Raw genomic sequence first — 13,450 nt, 5'->3', positions numbered from 1 at the left:
ATATATCATCCGCACCTGATAAATGTGTATATCTGATCAGACTCTGAGTTCAGCAACCTTTTTAAATAAAATCTAAGCAATCCAACATCCTCTAATTCTGGCTAACATCTGGTTACAGAGACTACAGTTGCCACACTACTAACAAGAATAAAGAGTGAAAATTAAGTTAAATATTAAAAATGAAAAAGAGAGAGAGAGAGAGAGAGAGAGAGAGAGAGAGAGAGAGAGAGAGAGAGAGAGAGAGAGAGAGAGAGAGAGAGAGAGAGAGAGACAAGGTAAGACAGTAATTCAATCTTTGAAATAAGCTAAATGTGATCTTGTTGAAAAAGTTGAAGAACCCTGATGTAAATAAACAAGGTTTGGCACTCAGGAGTAATCCCAAGCTTCCTGTGGCTCTCTCTATGACCCACAACGCCATCACTATTAGACAATTACATTTTCCCAGTGGCTTTTCCCAGCAGCAAGATGTCTAGGTGTTATGATCACCTTTATTTTGGCAATGAGTGTGTTGCTCACCTCTGTGTCACTGTAAGGCTTGCCTCATATGATTGGTGACAAAGAGAGTGCCTGCATGGTCTAAATAATCACTAAATTCACTAAGTTCACTCACTAAGTCTCTAAGTTCATTCAATACATCTTTTCTGGACGAAAAAAATTTCTAAGCTAAAGATGTAGTGCAGCGACCATCTTAGCAGTGGCAGCATCATTCATTACCTGCTAAGACACAGTGGATGGGTGTCTGAGAATGGATTAATCTTTTTTACACTCATTCCTATGGGGAAAATAGTTTCAGCTTTCGAACATTTCGGATTTTGAATGGCATTCAGGAACAAATTAAGTTTGAGACCGAGGTTCCACTATATCTATCTATTTATCTATCTATCTATCTATCTATCTATCTATCTATCTATCTATATATATATATATATATATATATATATATATATATATATATATATATATATATATATATATATATATATATATATATAGTGGAACCTTGGTTCTCAAACTTAATTCGTTCCTGAATGCCATTCGAAATCCAAAATGTTCGAAAACCAAAACTATTTTTGCCATAAGAATCAGTGTAAAATGGATTAATCCATTCCCAGACATCAGCCTACCGTGTCTTAGCGGCTTATGACAGACACTCCTATGGCCAAGATGGGTGCTTCACAACATCTCCAGCTCACAAATTATTTATCCAGAAAGAATGTACTGAATGAACTTAAAAACACAGAACTCATCAGAAGATACTGTTTAGACCATGCAAGTATTCTCTGTCACCAATCTAGTGAGGGATGCCTTTCAGGGGAGGGACAGAGGAGCAACCCACTTACTGCCAAAATGAGAGTGATCATAACACTTAGACATCTTGCTGCTAGGAAAAGCTACTGGAAAAATGCAGTTGTACAATAACAATGGCATTGGGGGTTGTTGAGAGAGCCACAGGTGACTCAGGATTACCCCTGAGTGCCGAAAACTGTTTGCTTACATCCTGGTTTTTCACTGGGATCACATTTACCTTACGTCAAAGATTGAATTACTGTCTTACCCATTATGTCACTCCTCAAAATATATGAAAACGGAATAAATATTTATAGAAACTATAAATTAGTAGTAAACAGCAGCTTTTGCTATGTCTTTTAAAATTTGAAGTCAAATAACTTTGTTCTAGAACTGAATTACAGTACCATAGCCGAAGCAATAATGAGTTCAAAATTTTGTTCAAAAAAAAAATTTGTTTGAAAAGGGAGGCATTCAGTAACCGAGGTTCCACTGTGTATACAGTATATACAAAATTTTGAACTCATTATTGCTTCGGTTGTGGTACCATTATTCGGTTCTACAACAGAGTTACTTGATTTCAAATAGCAAAAGACAGCAAAAGCTGCTGTTTATTACTAATTTATAGTTTCTATAAATATCTATTTCATTTTTATATATTTGGAGAGAAACAGTGTAAGACAGTAATTCAATCTTTAAAATATGATAAATGTGATCTCGTTGACAAGCCTCAATGTAAACAAACAGTTTTCGGTGCTCAGAAATAAATCTGATCTCTTGATAACCCACAACACCATCACTACTGTACAACAGGATTTTTCCAGTAGCTTTTCCCAGCAGCAAGATGCCTAAGTGTTATGATCACTTTCATTTTGGCAGTAAGTGGATTGCTGTTGCTCCTCTCCGTCCCTCTGTAAGGTTTGCCTCACTAGATCAGTCTAAAGAGTATCTCCTGATGAGCTCTATGTTACTAAATTCATTCAATACATCTTTTCTGGATAAATAATTTGTGAGCTGGAGATGTTGTGAAGCAGCAATTTTGGCTGTGGGAGCATCTATCATCAGCTGTCAAGAGAATGTAGACTGGTGTCTGGGAACAGATTAATAAATTTTACTGTGATTTCTATGGATAAAATACTTTCAGTTTTCAAACATTTTAGATTCTGAGTGGCATTCAGGAACAAATTAAGTTCAAGAACTGAGGTTCCACGGTGTGTATGTGTGTGTTTGTGTTTGTGTGTGTGTGTGTGTGTGTGTGTGTGTGTGTGTGTGTGTGTGTGTGTGTGTGTGTGTATATATAATATATATGTATATATAATATATATATATATATATATATATATATATATATATATATATATATATATATATATATATATATATATATATATATATATATATATACATATATATATATGCCTGGCTAGCAATCCCATACAAGGTGGTCCAGACAAAGCAACACACTCTCACACTTATCACTCACACTCTTAGTCATGTCAGAAAAAAGGGACAGTCTCGTGGACCACCTCATTACATTTAAAGAGCTTAGGCACAGCACTGATGGCCATATACTTCCATAGCAAGACACAAAAGCATACACTGCTTTATTCCCTATCCTTTCATAAAGAGAATAATAATAATAATAATAATAATAATAATAATAATAATAATAATAATAATAATAATAATAATAATAATAATAATATTGATAATGATAATAATAACAAAATAATAACAATAATAATAATAATAATGATAATAACAATAACAATAATAATGCTAATTTTCCTCTAATGTTATTTTGTGTAATTTAGTTTCTAACTCAGCCTAAAAATGCAGAAGTAAATTCTATTCTCATGCAACTAAGATCTGCTCTAACACAACTTTTCACATTCAGAACACCTCTCAGGAGCCTGCTCATAATTTTTTTTTTCATGTGGGAGGGGGATTTGTCAAGAGCAAAGAAAAAAAAAAAAAAAAAATATATATATATATATATATATATATATATATATATATATATATATATATATATATATATATATATATATATATATATATATATATATATATATATATATATATATATATATATATATATATATATATATATATATATATATATTTATTTATTTTTTTTTAAATTGCTGGTCACCAGCTGCTGGTGGTAGACATAAATTACAGGGCAAGTGTCTTGAAACCCTCCTGAAAGAGGATAAGTGTTTTGAAATCTCCCTCTTGAAAGAGTTCAAGGCAGGGAGTTCCTGAGCTTACCAGAGAAAGGTATGAATGATTGAGAATAGTGGTTAACTCTTGCATTAGAGAGGTGAACAGAATAGGGATGAAAGACAGAAGAAAGTCTTGTGCAGCACGGCTGCAAGAGGGGGAGGCATGCAGTTAGCAAGATCAGAACAGCTGGTATGAAAATAGTGGTAGAAGATAGCAAGAAATGCAACATTGCAGCAATGAGAGAGGCTAAAGACAGTTAGTTACAGGAGAGGAGTTGAGAAGATGAAAAGCTTTTGATTCTACCCTGTCTAAAGGAGCAGTATGAGTGGAACCCCCATACATGTGAAGCATACTCCATACATGGATGGATAGGGGTCCCTGTACAGAGTTACCAGCTTAAGGGGAGGGAGGGAGAAAAACAGGCAGAAATGATTCAGAACACCTAACCTCATAGAAGCTTTTAGCTAGAGATAAGATGTGAAGTTTCCAGTTTAGATTATAAGTAAAGGACAGACTGAGGATGTTCAGTGTAGAAGAGGGGGACAGCTGAGTGTCGTCACTGAAGAAGAGGGAATAGTTGTCTGGAAGGTTGTGTCAAGTTGATAGATGGAGGAACTGAGTTTAGAGGCACTGAACAATACTAACTTTGCTCTGCCCAAATCTGAAATTTTGGAAAGATCAGAAGTCAGGCATTTTGCAAGAACTGTTTACTTCCTGAAGGGTTGGGCATCTACAAAAGGACAAGGGAAAGTGGAGGTTGGTATCATCACCATTGGACAAGAAGTTTGGTTTAGAAAATCAAAGCCTGTACAGGAAGTAAATGGATCAGGCTTGACTACTTTTACATTTTTTTATGTATATGTACATATGTATGTATATATACATATATATTTATGTATATGTACATACCTTATTCATCAATATGATATAGAACTAAATTTTTATATTATTTTTTTTTTCTTTTCTTTGGGGTGGGTTTTTTTTGATGCCATGTGGGTGCTAGATGGCAGAGGTCAAACAACCAGACAAACAGCCATATCAGGTGATTTTACTCAACCCCGGGCATTTCACTCGTTTGCCCATCAATTCTGCTCAATAAATGGGCGTTAAGTAATACTTGATCATGCAGACAAGCCTTATGGTTGATGTCACACTATGGATTACCATGGCCTAATCGTGTGACAACAACCTAGTGACCCCCTACTCCTTTGCAATAATAGATGACCACCCAAACCCTGGTTCAAGGACCTAGCCCTATCACAAGCATAACCACCTTACCTTGAACAAGAACCTAGAAGTTATACAAAGGACTGAAGCTCAAGAGAAGACAGTAATAGGGAGGGCCTTTAGGGTAAACAAGTCAACAGTCCACATTCTATTTTTGGAGATAGCAGTTTATCAATAATGGCCTAAAAAAATGGGGACTGTGTGGGGGATGCACAAAGAAATAGTCATTTCAAGATTCCTTCTACCACAATATTTCTCTAAGATAATGGGCTTGCAGAAGAAAATTACTGCATTAGGAGACAAATTGTAGTAGTAGTAGTAGTAGTAGTAGTAGTAGTAGTAGTAGTAGTAGTAGTAGTAGTAATAATAATAATAATAATAATAATAATAATAATAATAATAATAATAATAATAATAATAATAATAATAATAATAATAATTACAGTAATAAATAAATGAGTATATTAAAATATAAAAAAGTAAACACTTGTCAATAACTATTCCTCCAACACTTGCATAGCACTTGCTCCGTAGTATATACACAGTACATACTATGAAGCAAGTGCTACATAGTATCCACTATGTACATTCTAAGGAAAATTTTACAATCACTGCTCCACACCTACCATTATAACATTTTAGCACAACATAGTATACATAATGTATTTAACATACGCTAGTTTTGGTGAGCATGCTGCTTTACGCAGCCCACAGTAATTTCATAAAAGTCAAGGTGCCTCCCAGAAACTAAGAATTTAATGAATTCACTGCCATTCCCAGCATAAAACAAGCCTCCTAATTTTTTTTTAATATGCCATACATTGTAGTTCCCTTATCACATCAATTTTATCTGCCTTGATAGGGATTATTGAAAAAGCGTTATGGCCATAGTATTAAAATCCTCTTTGCCCTGTTTGGCTGTTTGCAATAGTATTCTCTCCCATCCCCATGGGTCTGTTTAAAACTGTAGCATGGGGGGCAGGAAAGGATAGAAAAGTGTTCACTCGATGAGGTGAGAGACATGACACCTTTGCCTTCCCTTGATATTTTTTTCAAACAGTGCAATCATTTATTTGTATTTATAAAGGGAAATGCATTTTCAATAATGAAAAATAGTGAAAAAACATTTCAGACTTACACACACACACACACACACACACACACACAATATGGTCATCTAACAACATAAACATGGTCATATCTCAATCTTGCCTGGAGAGAGAGAGAGAGAGAGAGAGAGAGAGAGAGAGAGAGAGAGAGAGAGAGAGAGAGAGAGAGAGAGAGAGAGAGAGAGAGAGAGAGAGAGAGTGGGGAATATCATACTAGACAATGGTGTGCAACTCTTCCACACACTGCCTATAAAAGTGAGCATCTCTTGCCAGCAGTGTGTGTGGCAAAGCGTGATAGAGCATGACTGGGAAACATTAGACAATGGTGTATATAAATGCAAAAACCATCCAGCATGGCATAACTGGAAACTCAATCTGGTAGGCCTAGTGAGCCTCTGGGACCCCTGCAACAGATCTCTGATTTTTTAATTTGCTATTTACATGTAGAACATCAACTTTATGCATTATTTTACATAATATAATATATATTAGTGAAAACAGAAGCAAAGATGTATTCATTGTCTCATTTCTCAGAATTATTGGCTTGAAAGTGCTACCAACATAAATCTTAGTCACTGTGGTGAAGCCCAGGCACAGGAAGGGGACAGAGTTGTTCTTACCTACTCCAGCCATGAAGGTGAAGTCAGAGACAGGACAGGGAAGAGGGAATTTAATACTATGGCCATTAGCCTATTAATTCTGAGACAGTGACCATTAATTGTTTAATGTTACCAATAGCAGCTCCTCATGGATCAGTTAAATTATGCACTGATGGTGATGAATACTCAATGTACATGTGTGGTAGTTTTGTTTTGGGATCACCCGTGGTTACATTACAATGACGTTATTTGTGTTGCGCCTCATCAGAAATTCTAAGTCCATGCCAAATGAGGGTCACTTGGAAGGATACAATGTAATGCATGTGTTAGTATGGTGGTATGAAGATACTGTGACTGCATCACAGTATTTTATTCACCAGTGTATTATTGACTAATATTTCTGTTGCACTATGCAAATTTATTGTTTGGTTTTGGTTAAGTAATGTTAGGTTAGGTCAGAGTGCTTAAGTGGGTTAGTTTAGGTTAGGTTAGGTTACATAATGTTAGGTTAGTGTGGGAGGGACAATATTCTGTTTGATTATTTTTTAGGTTTTCTCTCAAAAGTTTTTTTTTCCTTAGACTTTGATTTTTTATTTTTTTATTTGGCTTATTTTGGCATTCACCACCCTAAAACCCCACTTTCCCACCAGGTCCCCAAGGTTGCTACTCCTTAAGAGGGGCATGAATAGAATACAAGGAAAGCCACTATTGGTAAGATTTAACGTGAAATAAATTACCTGAACCTAATCTAACACATAGTCCTTAGATGAAGACACTAATGTTTCAATAACATTAGCCTAACACATAATCCTAGGATGAAGACACTAATTTATCAATAATATTAGCATAACACATAATCCTAAGATTAAACACTAATGTTTCAATATTATTCACTATGCTAAGAAAATGTAAAAAAAAGTACAGGAAAACAGAAAATTTAGTATACATGAGAAAAGTTTGGGTTAGGTTTACTTGGGTTAAGTTAAGCTAGGCTAGGTCAGGCTAAGCTAGATTAAGTTAGACTAGGTTGGGTAAGGTTAGATTTAGGATAGCTAAGGTCCCCAGCAACAACACAATGCACAGCAACACCATTAGGAGGACGTGCCACTTTATGGAAGGAATAAAAAACATTTTGTGTGCCACAGCATCTTGCAGGGTCACATTTAGTGGTCTAACTTGTGGGGTCCATATTTAATACAGCACAAAAGGATCCAAATATAGGATTCACAATAGCCTATTTGGTCTCCCCCCACCCCCAGTTAGGTTACGTAATGCTAGGTTAGGTTAGTGTCCTTCATTTGGGCATTCAGGCGGAGCAAAGGCCCCACAGCTAGGTTAAATAATGCTAGGTTAAGTATCAGGTTAGGTTAGGTTAGTGTCCTTGGGTGGAGGCTTCCATTCAGGGCTTCATCCCCCCCTCCTCATCAAGTTACATTTGGTAAAGTTAGGTTAAGCTAAAAAATTCCCCACTTGCCAAAACATAGCATCTCATCCTTACACTTTTCATTAATGTCCAAATTTAGCCTAATTTGGTTTCCCCCACCATGAAACCTCGCTTTCCACATCACTTTAAAAAAAAAGAAAAAAAAAAAAAAAAAAAAAAGACCACTGGTCTCCCAAGCTTATTGGAGAAAAAAAAAAAAGGGATTGGGGATAATGGCAGAAACTGCAAATTTATTGAAATATCCCTCAAAAGTTCAAGTTTTTTTTTTTTTTTTTGCCTTGCACAGTATAGTGCTGTCCTCATTTAAATGTAAAGAAAAGGGATGTGTGTGTGTGTGTGTGTGTGTGTGTGTGTGTGTGTGTGTAGAAGAATGTTTATGTGCCCAAAAACCTCGCTTTCCCGCCATGTCCCCAACCTTGTTGGGGATAAGGAGAAATACAGATGAAAGGGAAGAAGGCGGTGCTCTGCATTTTTACCGAAACAACTCTTCCAAAGTATGATTAAACAAATAAATTATAAAGTATACGTAAACAATCATTCGTCAATTACTATACCCGCCCAGATCCATGAAAATTCGCTCCAGGAGGCATGAAAGGGTTGTAAGGTGCCTAGGAAGAATGTACTGTGATCGGTCCGTAGGAACTTATATTCAAAAGAAGTCAAGCGCTAAAAAAAAATAAATAAATAAATAGACACAAAAAAAAATAAAAGGGGCGCGGCGCTGCACTTGACCTGCCCCTCTGCTGCTTAAGTCACCAGCCAGGTCCTCTCACTTCTCGGTCGCCATATACACCCACTCACCCGCCTCAGACAACCTCGATCGTGTTCAGGAGGGCCGGAGGGGATACGTAACCCTCCTTTTCTAAGCGAGTAACAGGATGGTCACTCTTCTCTTCTTAGGATTGTGGTATCAACAGCTCCGGCAGAGATTGACTATCAGTTGGACGAGTGTTCTTACGGGTGGTGCAGTACCAACCTGGGAACAGCCAATCACTAAATAGTAAAGTCAGAAACAACCAATCAAAAGCTAGTATTTCTTTCGAGAGCCAATCAGATACTAGTTTCTCTAGCACACTAAAATTCGTTTCTTTCTCCACGAGTAAATAGAGGAATTTTGCATATGGATATCGAAAATTGTTAGAAAAATTATATAATAACAAAAATAAGTATATATATATATATATATATATATATATATATATATATATATATATATATATATATATATATATATATATATATATATATATATATATATATATATATATATATATACACACACACACAAAGAGAGAGAGAGAGAGAGAGAGAGAGAGAGAGAGAGAGAGAGAGAGAGTTGGGTGGGTTTTAGGATAGGGGGTCCCCAAAATATCTCCTTTAACCAGTACTATCCTCAACATGAACAAATTGTATATTAATGAGAGAGAGAGAGAGGGAGAGAGCGAGAGAGGTTGGGGGGGTTTTGGGGAGGCATTCGCTACAAACGCGCGAAATTTAATTTTCCTGGCAACTCTTACTGCTTACACATTAATTTGAAATAGTGGCAGACTCTTAGGTTATAATTGGACTGTTTGGTTTAGGTAAACTACTCTCCACTAACTGCAAAATTTTTTTAGAAATAAAATTAGCTATAGTACAAATGAAGAAAAAATGAAATTATGGGCCGCTGATGGATCTGTAATATTGCGACGAACCTACGTATAGTCATGTTTATCACAGGTACACATAAAAAAAAAAAAAAATACAAAACCTGAGAAGCATATTTGCTAATAGCAACTGTAAAGTTAGTCATACTAACTTAGTAATGGATCACTTTGCTTGTCTGGCGCCAATGACCTTGTTCGCTCGTTGCCTCTCTACTCCCCCAGTCCCCTGTCTTCTTCCCCACTTAACACTAGTCCTCCCATTCCCAGTCCTACACCATGTTAGTGTCACTAGCTCCTCTGCCTTGAAGTTGCCAACCTTTGACGCTTGTGTACTGCCCGGAGTGACCACTGTCTTATTATTAATTAGGAGGTAAGCCTAGACGTATTACAAAGAATACCCTTGACCAATGTCACTAATCCAACCGTGGATCTTGAAATATCTAGGTTTATCATTGAGGCGGTTGAACTGCTGGTAACTTAAAGTATGGTGGAGACGCTGTGGCTATCCACGGGTATGATTCACCTCGGCAACAACCTACTCCTCATTCCTTCATGGTGAAATATTAGAAATCTACTCCGACATACTTACATATATAATTCCCCTGTCAATGTCGGTTGTATTTATGCATTGGAATTATCATAAAAAAAAAAAAAATCTTAAAAGTAAGACCGTGACAATCAGAGGTGTATTTATTTATTTATTTACTTATTTATATTTATCTATTTGTATGTTTGCAAGATTCAATCACACTTTTTTGTATTTTCCCTTTGTACAATTTTTATCATATTTTCTTCAACTCTTTGTATGCAGTATTTTGGCAATGCATTCCATATTTTTACTGATCCATTCAGATAACTGCCTACATTCTTTTCCCATCACGTCTTGTTAAGTTGCTTGGTATATTCTCTTGATGTTGGATTTTATATGGTTGAGACACTTTACCCTGCTTTCTCCACTATAATATATTTTCCATTCTTTCCATTGTAATCATATCTACTTTTTTTTCTCATATTTCTTTCAGTTTGAGTAGCTATAACTCAAATCTTTCTTCATATCTTAAGCCTGTGAAACTTGATACCTATTTTGCAGTTCCCACCTGGTTGGAGTCCCATGGAGGGAACCCCAATACTGGCTATTACAGCCCCTTAACAAGTCAAAATACTGCTTATCCATGAAAATAACTAAAAAATGTGCTATAAGCCATAGAAAAAATATGTGTGGGATATGATAATTTACTAAGTAATGACAAACAAGAAACAAAGTACTGAAAAAACATACTTATATCTAAGTAATCACTTGGTTCATTCATGAATACAGTAGATTCAAAGATTTGACAAATCAGTAGGGAAAGCACCACGAGCTGAAAAGAATCTATCTTGATTCAGAGACATTTTGTGGTATAAGTATCTAGTGATGTCATGCAGTGCCAATTGCAGGAACCATGATGAATAAGTCAGGAGGTGTATTAGCAGACATACCATTAAAGATCTTCCAATATTTTATTAAATCTGTACACAGAAATCTACCCTTCAAAGAGTAAAGATCCGTTGTCTCAGGGCACTTATCATAATGTGTGCGCATGTACATAATTTGCTTGTTTCATTGTGTGCTGGCTTACTTGGTCACACATTATGAACTGCTGAATGATATGTAGATAATGGCCTGTAAATAACAAGAACACAACCAGACAACCAATCAGGAGTTTTACTGCCAAGGAGGTGATGAGGAAATAAGGGTTGATGATTTTGGTAGTTTACTTTGCAAAAAGTTGGTTAAGACCTAACCTAACTATCTCTCCCTCCCCTGCTTTGGATGGTGATCAGGAGAGAGGAATGATGCCTGTTCTAATGTAACAGGAGACAATGGAACCCAGGAGTGATTAGCTGTGGATTGGTGAATGGTGGTGGGTGGAGGAAGGTGCCTGGATGCTGTGATGCTTGCTTCTGGTGTCCTCCAGGAAGGAGATAGGCAAATCAGTACTGCACTAGTGGATCCCTATCACTAGTCAGAGAATAAGAACTATTAAAAAGAGTAGATCCTCAGCTTAGAACCATTGTTAGATTAAATATGGGAGAAAGAGAGGAAAGTATAGTGTAGCATATAGTCATGTAGAAGACATTCCTAATTCCTGGAGGAGACCAGCTGCCAGTTCAAAATAATTTTCATCCAACAATCAATTGAGCATTTTTCAATGCATGTACTTTTATTCTCTTGTCTTTATTTATTTATTTTTATTTTATTTTATTTTTTTTAATGTAGGAGGGACACTGGCCAAAGGCAACAAAAATCTAATAAAATAAAAGCCCACTGATCATTGATCAGTGAGACAAAATGGAAAAATGAATGGGAAACTCCTGACATTGGTGATGATAAATATGATTTATGGATGAAAAATAGAGTGACAAGGGAGGAGGTGGTGATGATAAATATGATTTATGGATGAAAAATAGAGTGACAAGGGAGGAGGTGGTGATGATAAATATGATTTCTGGATGAAAAATAGAGTGACAAGGGAGGAGGTGGAGTGACAAATCTGACAAAAAAAAATGTGTCAAAGTGGAGAAGGTAATAAAAAGTGAAGACAAGTCTGGAATTCCACAAGTGATGATTAGAGGTGGAAATGGAAGGATAATGAATTATGTAGGAGTGTATGTGGCACCTATGACCAATGCCTGATGAAAAGAATAGCATGAAGAGGTGTTGGTAGATGTGCTAAATGGTCTTGAAAAGATAGTGATAGAAAGTAGTGATATAGTTATTGTTGGTGATTTTAATTGTAAGGAGATAAATTGGGAAACATTGACAACTACTGGAAGTGAGAACTCATGGAGTAACAGACTATTGAATTGGGTGGTGGAAAATTTGATGACTCAGTGGACTGATTGTGATACCAGGTTTAGTGGAAGAGATAAACCATCAAGACTTCATTTAGTGTTTACCAAGTACATGGAAATTATTGAAACTATATACTATGATAGCCCTCTAGGTAAAAATCATCATGTGTTCATGGAATTTAATTTGAAAAATGAACATGTAATCATTGATGAAAATTATAAGGTAAAAAGATTTAAATACAGTAAAGCTGACTTCAAAAAATTAAGAAAGTACTTTGTTGCCGTGGACTGGAAAGACTTTGAAGTTGCAGAAGATGTTCGGGAAAAATGAGATGAATTTATAAGGAGAAATTTGTACCTAAAGAAGGAGCAAGATGTAGAAAGAGTAAAGAATTGTTCAATACAAAGTGCAAAGAGGCTAGAACTTGTAAATCAAATGCATGGAACAGATGTAAGAAGAGGAAAACTGAGAGCAGATGGGAGGAATAAATTTATGCTAGAAACAAGTACATTGAGATAATAAGAATGGAGAGAAGAAACTATGAAAGAGATATAATAGATAAGTATATAAATGAACCCAAACTATTTAGACATATTAATGGGAAGATGAAGAAGAAGGAAAGTGTATCAAGAGTGAAAGTTGAAGGAAAAATCTATGAGGATGCACAGGGCATGGCGGAGGTTATAAACAACAGTTTCAGATCTGTATTTACTGTGGAAGGGAAGTTTGATGCTGAAAGAGATAAGTTGGTGAGGAATATTCTAAGTACAGTCCCAGTCAGTTATGAAGAAATACTTAAGATGATGGAAGAACTTGAAGTAAATAGAGCATCTGATCCAGATGGAGTATCAAACTGGATATTGAAGGAATGTAGAGAACAACTGGCTGATAAAATTCAGTCTAGTGGTGAAATCACTATCACAGGGAAGAGTACTGAAAGATTGGAAAAGAGCAAATATTACACCAATATACAAAGGAGGAAATAAGGAAAGTCCACTAAATTATAGACCAGTGTCCTTGACTAGTGTTGTAGGAAAATTATGTGAAAGAACAATAAAGGAAAGATGGATGGA

At 35.8% G+C, this 13,450-nt stretch overlaps 2 protein-coding genes across 3 annotated transcripts in view; one reads left to right on the top strand and one right to left on the bottom strand.

Annotated features, from left to right (window-relative positions):
• LOC135102760 (protein Mo25-like) overlaps nt 1-8,885 on the bottom strand; it is a 207,177-nt gene extending 198,292 nt beyond the window's left edge. The window contains exon 1 of one of the 2 annotated variants that reach the window (XM_064008278.1): nt 8,697-8,885. The gene's annotated coding sequence lies outside the window, so the exon portion shown is untranslated. The remainder of the gene's footprint in view (nt 1-8,696) is intronic. The other variant, XM_064008279.1, reaches the window with a different exon arrangement.
• An 845-nt stretch (nt 8,886-9,730) lies between these two features.
• LOC135102759 (aspartate dehydrogenase domain-containing protein-like) overlaps nt 9,731-13,450 on the top strand; it is a 167,482-nt gene continuing 163,762 nt past the window's right edge. Inside the window, exon 1 of the mRNA XM_064008276.1 lies at nt 9,731-9,911. The gene's annotated coding sequence lies outside the window, so the exon portion shown is untranslated. The remainder of the gene's footprint in view (nt 9,912-13,450) is intronic.

Source organism: Scylla paramamosain, chromosome 8, assembly GCF_035594125.1.
Source record: "Scylla paramamosain isolate STU-SP2022 chromosome 8, ASM3559412v1, whole genome shotgun sequence".
NCBI lineage: Eukaryota > Metazoa > Arthropoda > Malacostraca > Decapoda > Portunidae > Scylla > Scylla paramamosain.
The sequence above is the reverse complement of the archived record's forward strand: the minus strand, read 5'-3'. Positions and strand labels throughout refer to the sequence as shown.